General features: G+C 38.8%; 1 protein-coding gene and 1 long non-coding RNA gene across 5 annotated transcripts in view; one reads left to right on the top strand and one right to left on the bottom strand.

The window, feature by feature from the left end:
• LOC131995841 (uncharacterized) overlaps positions 1-12,106 on the bottom strand; it is a 205,841-nt gene that overhangs the window by 1,204 nt on the left and 192,531 nt on the right. The window lies entirely within an intron of this gene.
• Positions 1-12,106, top strand: part of LOC106084863 (metallophosphoesterase 1 homolog) — a 162,895-nt gene that overhangs the window by 37,526 nt on the left and 113,263 nt on the right. The gene's annotated exons all lie outside the window — the stretch shown is intronic.

Below are 12,106 nucleotides of genomic sequence, written 5' to 3'. Positions count from 1 at the left end.
TTTGGAATAGGACTCATTCGGATATTAGTAATCAGTTAAGATACCAGAGTGATTATTAAAACTTGAATTGCGGAACTTTGTAAATGATTTTTACAAAGTTCCTAACTCCTCAACAACCTAACTCAACCAACAAAGGTATTGTTGGTTTTTAATTTGCGTTATACTTTTCTGCACGTTATATTTGGTGGGACAGGCATTAGCCGAAAGTCGATTCTGCACACCAAGTTTTCAACCAAAAGTTAATTCTTTCCGTAGTGCGAAGTGCACACAACTGGCCAATCAATTGCAAACAGGTGTGATTTTGTGAAAGTCCTATATTTCTGTTTCACATCCTAATATCAGTAATAAGAAGAAGAATATCATCGAACAAACACATTGCGACACATCCTTCCAAACGTTGGGGTCAAGTAAGCATAAGTGACAGTACAACGGGATGCAGAACCAATGGAGTCGCACTCGCCCATAATTTTGGATCGTTGCTATGCCAACTTCTTTGCTGCACTTAACTCCCAAGCCAGTGCGAACTCTGTTACGATTAATTGCAAGGAAAACCTCGCACCGGGTATGTTAATCAGCACAATATTTTTCGCGTTATCTCATAGCGCAAAGCAGAGTCCCAGAAGAAATTATTGAAAATGTACAAAATGATTACTTCCAAAGAGTTGATTTTGCCATCACAAACCAAGGTGCTAAGTTCGGCCTGGCCGAATCTTATATACCCTCCACCTGGGATCGCATTTGTCGAGTTCTTTCCCGGCTTCTCTTTTTAGACAAACAATGGATAAAAGAAAAGAATTGCTATGCAAATTGAATTGAATGTTGGAAACCACAGTAGAAGCCTATGTGTAAAATTTCAGCCAAATTGAATAACAATTACACCTTTTAGGAAGTAAAATAGGGAAATCGGTTTACAGGGGAGCTGTATCAGGCTTAAGACCGATTCAGACCATATTTGACACGTATGTTGGAGGTCCTGGTAGAAGCCCTTGTACAAAATTTAAAACATAATTGGCACAGTTGTGAGAGGTCATAAAAAAAACTCATACAAAATTTCATTTTGTTGATATATATATATATATATATATATATATATATATATATATTAGGATCGCTACCTATCCCAGTATTCCGAATCTTTAAATCGGTGATGGGTCCGTCGTCGGGTTTCTGTTGCTTAGGCTGTGTTGGGTCTCTCGCCACTGCACTGCCTGCTGATATTTTAGTATTGCTTCTCCTACTCTTTCCAATATTGAGAGATAGTCTCGTTGTCGGCCTGTCACTGCACACCCTGGTGTCACTGAATGAAAACTTCTGCGTATCCTAGGCTTCATTGTCATTGTTCGATATATATATATATATATATATATATATATATATATATATATATATATATATATATATTTATTTATATATATATATATATATATATATATATATATATATATATATATATATATATATATATATATATATATATATATATATATATATATATATATATATATATATATATATATGCCTAGGATAGGCAGAAATTTTCATTCTGCGACACCAGGGTGTGCAGTGACAGGTGACTCAACACCGCCCAACAAACAGGGGGCCGACAACGAGACAATCACGGCATCTCTTAATATTGGAAAGAGTAGGAGAAGCAATACTAAAATATCAACAGGCAGTGCAGTGGCGAGAGACCCAACACAGCCTAACAAACAGGAACACGACGACGGACCCATCACCGATTTAAAGATTCGGAATACTGGGATAGGAAGCGTTCCTAATATTGAAACATTAGGTAGCGAAGCTACAGGAGACTCAATGCAACCCATCGAACAGGGAGCCGATGATGATACCATCACCTATTCCCAAGAATCCCATTTACTTAAGATTTGGAAGGCTAAGATAGGCAAAGATCCTAGTATTGGAACACCAGGCAGAACAGGGAATGGAAACCCAATAAAGCTAAACGAACAGGGACCCGGCGATGGAACCATTACCGACTTTATAAAAAGTCGGAAGACTAGACTAGGAAATGAACTTCAAACAATGACATCAGGTAGTGTAGTGACAGGAAAGTCAAGGCAGTCTAAAGAACAGGGAGCGGGGATGAGATCATCATCCACTCCCAAGAAGCCCATTTACGGCAGGACCAATAATTGATGTTATCAGATAAACATCCACCGAAGCGAGACAGCTAAACACGCTCTGATGGAGAAAATCAGCAAGAGCAAGATTCATATTACCTTAATTTAGGGCGACCCGGAATAAAGTTTCTGGATTGAACCATATCAACAATCAATTATTCTATGCTAGCTCTGGTACTTGGCCGAGAAACTGAGTTATTTGTCGTAGAAATTTAAATTATTGGGTTGCCCAAAAAGTAATTGCGGATTTTTCATATAGTCGGCGTTGACAAATTTTTTCACAGCTTGTGACTCTGTAATTGCATTCTTTCTTCTGTCAGTTATCAGCTGTTAATTTTAGCTTGCTTTAGAAAAAAAGTGTAAAAAAGTATATTTGATTAAAGTTCATTCTAAGATTTATTAAAAATGCATTTACTTTCTTTTAAAAAATCCGCAATTACTTTTTGGGCAACCCAATATATATTTTCCCCAGAGTTGTCAACTTCGAATGTTACAGTGATGAGACGGGGAGACGGTGGATCATACCAACAGACAGGAGATGAGGTACTAATAGGCTACAATGCGAACTCTTACCACATTTCGTGGGGTAGTACCCACTTTAATAAGTGGAGCCAAGGCCTGACCGAATTCTTGAATACTAACGACCTAATAACACTTTATATTCATAATACAGCTACCTTTGTTAATAGAATTAGGGAGAAGATTTTTGATGTGACAATATGTTCGAAAATCTAATCAATGAAGTTCTGGATTGGAAGTTATTCATGGAGCACTCCCTCTCTGACCATCGCTACATTAGGTTAAGAATAGCACGCCCAGCGCCGAATCCGATAAACTTCAACATTTAGTTGAAAATTCTGAAGAATACTCTAAAGAAGACTTGGGCAAGATAATTTAGATTGTCCAAGTATAGAAGACATTGACGACAATGTCTAGACGATTACGACTGCACTGGTGAGGTCTTTCGAAGATAGTTGCTCTCTTCGAGAAAGGAAATCAGCACACGAAAATCCTAGATGACCTGGCAGATTCCCAAGGTCTGCATATTTTACAACAGAGAACGACATAAAGAAGCAGAAATTTACTGGAATGTGTACTACACACGGCTCATAGAATACAATAAGATTATCACAGCGGCAAAACGTGCCTCCTGGAAGCTTTCCTGCGACCAGGTCGATAAAGTTAATGACGCCGTTAATATGAAAAAGTTTCTCAGAAAAATCGAATTCCAAACTGAAACGTTAGTAGACTATATGGGATTGAGAGCAGAGACAACGGAGGACATATTAAGGCTTTTGATAAAAAAAAAAACGTTTTCCACATGAAACGACGGAACTCACGGAGACACAGGAATATGGGAGTAATGAGATTGATCGAAGGCTTATCATAACAGAATTTATGTTAATGGAAGCCTTGAGGAGCTTCAAACCATTTAAGTCATTTTCGGCGTTACTACAGAAGGAGGTGGACTATCTGGCGCCACATCTGGCCTGTATTTTCGCAGCATATACTCCGAAAGTCTGGCAGGAAGTTGGTATTTATACCCAAGCCCGGCAAGGCAAGTTATGAAACACCAAAGGCGTACAGGCCTATAAGCCTTACGTTCTTTGTACTCAAAACCAAGGAACTCAATGTGGATACCTTGGAAAGGAGTAGGACATCCAGCGAACTGCTCAAATACAAACAGCATGCCTATGTCAAGGGAAGGTCGGTGAAGACTTCCCTGCACGAGGTTGTGCATAAAATAAAAGAATCCTTCGATGCCAAGACGTACACATGGCGGCATGCATTCACATCGAGGGGCGTTTTAACAATGTGCAGACCGACACACTGATCGAATCCTGAAGTCAGTACAGGATGGACCAGGTCCTTAAGACTGGATAAACCAGGTCTCATGACATAAACATAAGGAAGAAAGTGGCACAGGGCACGCCCCAGGTGGGCATTTTATCGTATAAATGACCTATTACGGATACTGACTGAAGAGGGATTTGAATCCGTCTGCTACACAGACGATGTTATAATACTTCTAAAAGGTAAAAATCCGTACCAGCTATACAGAATAACCGAAAGGGTCCTGCAGATACAGAAAACATGTTGTTTTGGCATAAGCGGAGCGATGAGGTCCACTCCTACTAGGGCAATTGAGACCATTCTAAATATCCGACCCATAAACATTTAGAGGATAGGAGCAGGTCATACCATAGCGGAATAATCGAGGCGCCGATAGGAAACCTGGAATGAATGGAAGAGGTTTCCGATCGGATACCTAAGACGACACTTGAGGTCGAGTGCGAGGCAGTGCTCCCAGCAGTACAATCATGGTTTGCCGGAACTCCAGAATTGCAATCTGGAAGATCATGTTACACCCATGAATCAAAGCTAGAGGACAGAATTGCAATCTGGAAGATCAAGTTACACCCATGAATCAAAGCTAGAGGACAAAGTGGGCTTGGAGTCTACATTGAGAACGCAGGGACTGAAATCTGTTTTAGACTACCTGATCTGCAGGCGGATATCCGGACGATCAGGGAATGTGCGAGGTGGTGTGGTGTAAATGCGAGGACGTCGAGTGTGAACATCTTTACAGACAGTAAAATGGTCATAAGGGCAATAACAACCAGGACGGTAAAGTCACGAACAGTCTTGTAGTGTAAGAAGCAGATTAACGCCTTCTCCGCATTGTTTGGGTTCCGGGCCATATCGGATTAAGAGGGAATGAAAAAGCAGACGATTTTACAGTGAAGGCCAGAGGTCTGCCGTCAACAAACTTGGTTAACCCGAAGCCTTTCGGGTCGACGCAGTCCGATTTAAGATTATGGGCTACGAACTCGCATGTAACTATGTGGAACAGAGAAACGGTCGGCAGGACGACGAAAATCTTATGGGAAGACCCGGATTGTGAGAAGACGAGGCTATTACTAAAAGGAAGCAAGCAGGAGGTTTGTAAGGCTTTCGGTATCATAACTGGACACATAGGAATACGTGCTCACTTACGAAAAATCGATGCGGCAAGTGATAGCATGTGTAGGACATGCGGGGAAGATGATGAGACGTTGGAGCCTTTCCTATGTCATTGCCCCGGCTATCGCGGCTAACAAACACCGGCACTTAAGTGGGGACACAATACCAGACATAAACCAAATAAGGGGCGTGGTTTGGAAAACAATTAATGATTTTGTAAGCAGCACGGAATTCCTGAGCTAAATTTTATTTTTCGAGGTTAGTATTTAGAGCCCACAACAAGCCGATTACTGGCTTAGGTGTGTCTCTTTTCAACCTAACCTAACATAACCTAGGTGGTGGTGGTACCAACATTTCTAAGAATATCAACTGTGCCAAACTTCTCTTCCGAAAGTGTCAGTTTCCGTACCGCCATTGGAACTCTGCTAAAAAAGGAATGCCTTATAGTTAATATGAAATTTAAACGACCTTAGTCTTTGATATAGGAGAAGTTTCCCTTAATGAAAAAATTTGGTTTTAAGTGGCACAGGGCACGCCCCAGGTGGGCATTTTATCGTATAAATGACCTATTACGGATTCTGACTGAAGAGGGATTTGAATCCGTCTGCTACACAGACGATGTTATAATACTTCTAAAAGGTAAGAATCCGTACCAGCTATACAGAATAACCGAAAGGGTCCTGCAGATACAGAAAACATGTTGTTTTGGCATAAGCGGAGCGATGAGGTCCACTCCTACTAGGGCAATTGAGACCATTCTAGATATCCGACCCATAAACATTTAGAGGGTAGGAGCAGGTCATACCATAGCGGAATAATCGAGGCGCCGATAGGAAACCTGGAAAGAATGGAAGAGGTTTCCGATCGGATACCTAAGACGACGTCGAGTGCGAGGCAGTGCTCCCAGCGGTACAATCATGGATTGCCGGAACTCCAGAATTGCAATATGGAAGATCATGTTACACCCATGAATCAAAGCTAGAGGACAAAGTGGGCTTGGAGTCTACATTGAGAACGCAGGGACTGAAATCTGTTTTAGACTACCTGATCTGCAGGCGGATATCCGGACGATCAGGGAATGTGCGAGGAGGTGTGGTGTAAACTCGAGGACGTCGAGTGTGAACATCTTTATAGACAGTAAAATGGTCATAAGGGCAATAACAACCAGGACGGTAAAGTCACGAACAGTCTTGTAGTGTTAGAAGCAGATTAACGCCTTCTCCGCATTGTTTGGGTTCCGGGCCATATCGGATGAAGAGGGAATGAAAAAGCAGACGATTTTACAGTGAAGGCCAGAGGTCTGCCGTCAACAAACTTGGTTAACCCGAAGCCTTTCGGGTCGACGCAGTCCGATTTAAGAGCATGGGCTACGAACTCGCATGTAACTATGTGGAACAGAGAAACGGTCGGCAGGACGACGAAAATCTTATGGGAAGACCCGGATTGTGAGAAGACGAGGCTATTACTAAAAGGAAGCAAGCAGGATGTTTGTAAGGCTTTCGGTATCATAACTGGACACATAGGAATACGTGCTCACTTACGAAAAATCGATGCGGCAAGTGATAGCATGTGTAGGACATGCGGGGAAGATGATGAGACGTTGGAGCCTTTCCTTTGTCATTGCCCCGGCTATCGCGGCTAACAAACACCGGCACTTAAGTGGGGACACAATACCAGACATAAACCAAATAAGGGGCGTGGTTTGGAAAACAATTAATGATTTTGTAAGCAGCACGGAATTCCTGAGCTAAATTTTATTTTTCGAGGTTAGTATTTAGAGCCCACAACAAGCCGATTACTGGCTTAGGTGTGTCTCTTTTCAACCTAACCTAACATAACCTAGGTGGTGGTGGTACCAACATTTCTAAGAATATCAACTGTGCCAAACTTCTCTTCCGAAAGTGTCAGTTTCCGTACCGCCATTGGAACTCTGCTAAAAAAGGAATGCCTTATAGTTAATATGAAATTTAAACGACCTTAGTCTTTGATATAGGAGAAGTTTCCCTTAATGCAAAAATTTGGTTTTATGTTGGGGGCAAATGTATTTTAAGCTTCTATGAGCTTTTAAATGAACAAAGCAATAGGGAACTAATAATTATTTTCTTCATAACATTTGATTTATATGTAAAATTGTTTTTATATGTTCTTATTATAGAGACTCGATCGCAGGATATTGTTCGGATATATACCATTTTGTTCAATGCTTTCTATTCAAAGAATAGCACAGCAAAGAACTCCCTAATTATAAGGAAAGAAACTTCTAATACAACCTAATTTTCATTTAGATTAATTTAGTATTGTTTAATTAACTTTGTATTTTAAATTTTGTCAATAATGGGATATGATAATTGATACTGTTTTGAGGAGTATGTTTCAATCATTGCTCTAAATGCGACGAGTCGACATTAAACGACTGCCGTATTATCGGTGTTTACTGGATAAAAAAAAAAGGTGTATGATCCTAAGGAATACAAAAATCGAACGAAGACTGACAAAAATTTTAACAGAAAACTGAGCAAACTCTAATGGCATTTTTTGGCAAATCCAAATTTGCCCATGAACATTACATTAAGAAACAGGGGCATACTTCACACATATCAATGAGTGCTGTCCGATTCAAGTGTAAGCAAAATTTTTGGTAAATGTTGTTTCATCGTATCTTTGATTATTCAACTTCATTTTTTTCGAACACTAGTGATTGTAACCAACCCCCCACGTGGACAACATTGACTTGATTTGAACATGCTTTTTTTAATATTTCTATAACTTTTGGTTTTATATTAAGCAAAAGTCTTAACTAGTCATGTATGGAAATTTATGAAAAATTCTTTCGAGTGACCTTGAAATCTTCTTTGCAAAAAGACTTAAAAAGTGAGTCCGGACAAGTTTTTCAACTATATTTAAACATTAAACATTTTCAATTTAAACACAACAAACTCTCTATTAAACTAAAAAAAATTCCACGTGTCCTCACCTTTTGAATGAATACCACAGGAAGAGTTTTCTTATTTGTTGCAGTGTCTCTAGCCAACGCAACGATCGATTGACGTCATCCCCTGATGGGGGGGGGGGGGGGGGGTACATGCGGAGTGAGCCTTAAGAATTGCTGATATTTTAAGCTCGTAAATAACTTAAGCCAAACGAACAAACTTATTTAAATGCATTTTTGTATGTTTGTATTCACTTGGCTCAAGTAATCTGCTGCTTATTTTTGTTCGAAACATAATCCTCGTCACGATCAACGGTTTTATGACATTTTTCATATTTTATGATGGCGCACACGACAACTACAGTACACGTCAACCGACATTCAAACAATAACACCCCACCAGTTCCACTATCGGTGGGCACTTCGAGACATAATGACTTCGTGGCACTTTTTCTTCTTCCAGTCGCGATAGTATTCCTCTCCCCGTTCAACTACAACACCGATACACTCTTGAGAACGTCGATCGATCGATAAATTGGTTGAACAAAGGTATGCGATGGCTGCGGACTTTTCTTCGTAGAGTAGTTGCACCCACGATCACTGAACGACGAGCTACGACTGTTCACCCTGATCTAAGTGACACTTATCAATTGCCAATATCCACCTGTCGCGTCCCGAAACATATTCGTAACTAAATGCTTTCGGGTCTCGGGAAAGTTTAAAATGCTTCAAGACCAATATCAGTAGAAGGGCCAAGAGATATCGATATGTGTGTGTATGTTTGCCGTCGCAATGTTCTCTCTCTCTCATAGTCATCGCTCGCATGCGTTAATATCGGTTTTAAAATAACACCAACGTTCTCCCACCTGTGTGTACTTATACATTTGTCTTCATGTCCATCTGTATGTAAGTAAGTATGTACGTGGGTAGGTAACTGTCCCAGTTAATGTGCATGTGGCGCGTTTTTTGACTATAAGGAAACCTCGATATAGTTCAGTTAGCTGAGAAGTTGTTGTCACTCTCCCCGTTGTTGTTCTATATTAAATATAAGAAAACTTAAAAAAAAAACTGAAATAACAACAATAGACAAAACAAATAGCTACGACCATTCAAAAGAAACAAACAAAATACATAATAGGCGGCAACAGCAGCAGCAGCAGCAACAGCAAAAAGAAAAGCATACACAAAAGTGACGACAAGTGACATATCACAAGCACACACTCATTCATGCATACGGTGTATTTGAAAATGTTTGAAAATATTGACAGTTGCATTCGGTATTGCTGTGGAATGGGAGTTCACTTCAATGCTGAGGCATCCTTCCCTTCGCAACCTGATAACGAAACTCAAATACAACTATCGCTCAATATATAAGATAGATCCGTCCCTGCAACGTGGTGTGAAAATCGAAAATTTTAATTTGTTGAATGAAAAATCGTGTAAATCGATAATAAAGACAGCATGCCTAGATAATAAACTTTCATAACACATTTTGAAAGCATGTAAACAAGTCCCATTAACCAAAAGCTACGACCAAGGTTTGATGTTATTATTCCAATTTGACGTACATTTATCAAGGATTTTTCATGCGATGCTAGCTTTTTTCAAGCGCTGCACAGTGTTGCCAAATCGAAAAATCTTGGAAATAATTCTGGAACTTTTGAGCGGATAGGGACATGTAGACGAACCTTTACATTGTCAATGTTGAGGTGTTTTCCAATAAGCATGCCAAATGGGGCTTGAAAGTTGGTCACCTCGAGTATGTCGTATTTTGTTCTACTTGCAAAACAGTCATTTTTGGACAGATTGGCTTGATTTTTTTAAGATAAGCTCGTAAAATTCTACAAAAAACTTGCGAAAATGTCCAGTATTTCTCTAGACATTTATGAGTTATTGGACTTACAACGATTTTTTTTCGAACATTTTTGTCAAGGTATGGTTGGTATTTCTAAAATTGTGAGGCTATTTGGAAGCCGATTGAAAATTTTTAGACATCTTAAGAAAGGTTACGAGTATTAGAAAGAAATGTGCATATCGAAGCTTCACATCAAAAGTTATTGGCTTCAGAATGTAAAATTTCCGACAAAAATTAAAATTGTTATTTTTTTTTTTTTTTTTTTGCAAAAAAAGTAACATCATTTTTTCCATAATAACTTTTTCTTTTCTCCCAGTTGGTGTTATTTTCTTTTGTGTTTTTGAAATTCACCAGTAATGTGGAGAATCAAATGAAAATTCTCCCTGCCAAATTTCGAGAGACGATTAAGAAATGACCATTTTATTGCATTACGATTGTAAATCGGACGAACATATATATGGGAGCTATATCCAAATCTGAACCGATTTTGTCCAATTTCATTTCGTCTCTACATCAAAAAAATTTATGTGCCGAATTTGAAGATCGGATGACAATTGCGACCTGTAGTTTGTACACAAATTAACATGGACAGATAGACGGACATAAGTTGAATCAGAAAGTGATTCTGAGTCGATCGGTATATTTATCAATGGGTCTATACCTCTTCATTCTGGATGTTACAAACAAATGCACTACGTTATAATACCCTGTATCACAGTAGTGGTTTAGGGTATAATTAGGGGGAGAAACTTACACCTTTTATACATTTTTGAAAAGGTTGTTCAGAAGATTATTGCAATTGCGCGGGAAAATTCGAAACATGAATTACATATTTGGGGTAAAATCGAAAAAAGAAATAAATTAAGTATTTTCGTATTTTAAGTATTAAAAATAAAATAACCCCTACTAGAAGAAAAAAAAATTATGAAGGGAATGATGATGTTATTTTTTTAATGCAAAAAAATATAACATTTTGATTTTTTTCGGAAATTTTAGATTCTGAAGCCAATAACTTTTGATAGGAGGGATGATTTGCACAATTTTTTTTAATACTCGTAGAATTTTTTAACCTTTCTAATGATGTCTAAAAATTTTTAATCGGTTTCCAAATAGCCTCACAATTTCAGAAATACCGACCATACCTTGACAAAAATTTTCAAAAAAAAAAATAAATAACTCACAATCCCTTGGAGATATACTGTACATTTCCACATGTCTTTTAAAAAAATCTAAACGATCGGTCTATAAATGACAAAATTTGTCACACTCAATGTGAACAACTTTCAAGCTCCATCAGCCTCTGGACCCACAAGGGACCCCAAATTTTGCAAACTAATTGAAAAACGCTATCCGTTCCAAAGTTCGAGAATTAATTCCAAGATTTTTTAATTTGGCGACAATGTTCGCCGTACTAGCTCTATTGTGTCCCTATGTAGATGCAGTTCTTCAATTACTCAAGTCAAACTGCCGACCAGGGTGTTCAGAAGTCATTTGTTTATGGGAACTATATCTGATTTAAGACCTACTCGCACCATACATCGCATGAGTGTTGCAAGGCACAATATAAGTTATAGTGCACAATTTTGGCTAAATGGGATAAGAACAGTTCCTTCTAGGGGTTTAGGAAGCCAAATCGGGAGATTGATTTATATGGAAGCTTTATAAAGCTATAAACCGTACAAGCTTATTATACATATGTGTTGGAAACCATGGTACATAAAAGTCATTGTGCAAAGGGTTAAAAAGTCAAACCGGAAGATCTGTTTGGTATGGGAGCTTTATACTAAAATGGCCCATCTTATATATAAAAATCAATTTGTGTTTGTTTGTAGATTTGTTTGTATGTTTGTGTGTTCCTTATAGACTCAGAAACGGCTACACCGATTTTCTTGAAATTTTCACAGATGGTACATAATGATCCCGTGGTGAAAATAGGGTACTACATTTTTTGATATCTGAAGGGGGGGCGGACCCTCCCCCTTACCCTAATTTTCAGAAACGCCAGATCTCGGAGATGGGTGGTGCGATTTAAGCGAAATTTTGTTTGCTTTCATATAGTACCCTAAAAATAAAATTTTGGTATCCAAATTTCGGGTGGGGTACCTAGGGGGGCCGCCCCACCTCAAAACCTACCAAACATATATTAAGACCAATCATGACAATATGGGACTCAAATGAAAGGTATTTTGGATAAGAAAACGTATCTGATACGCAATT

This window comes from Stomoxys calcitrans, chromosome 3, assembly GCF_963082655.1.
Source record: "Stomoxys calcitrans chromosome 3, idStoCalc2.1, whole genome shotgun sequence".
NCBI lineage: Eukaryota > Metazoa > Arthropoda > Insecta > Diptera > Muscidae > Stomoxys > Stomoxys calcitrans.
The sequence above is the reverse complement of the archived record's forward strand: the minus strand, read 5'-3'. Positions and strand labels throughout refer to the sequence as shown.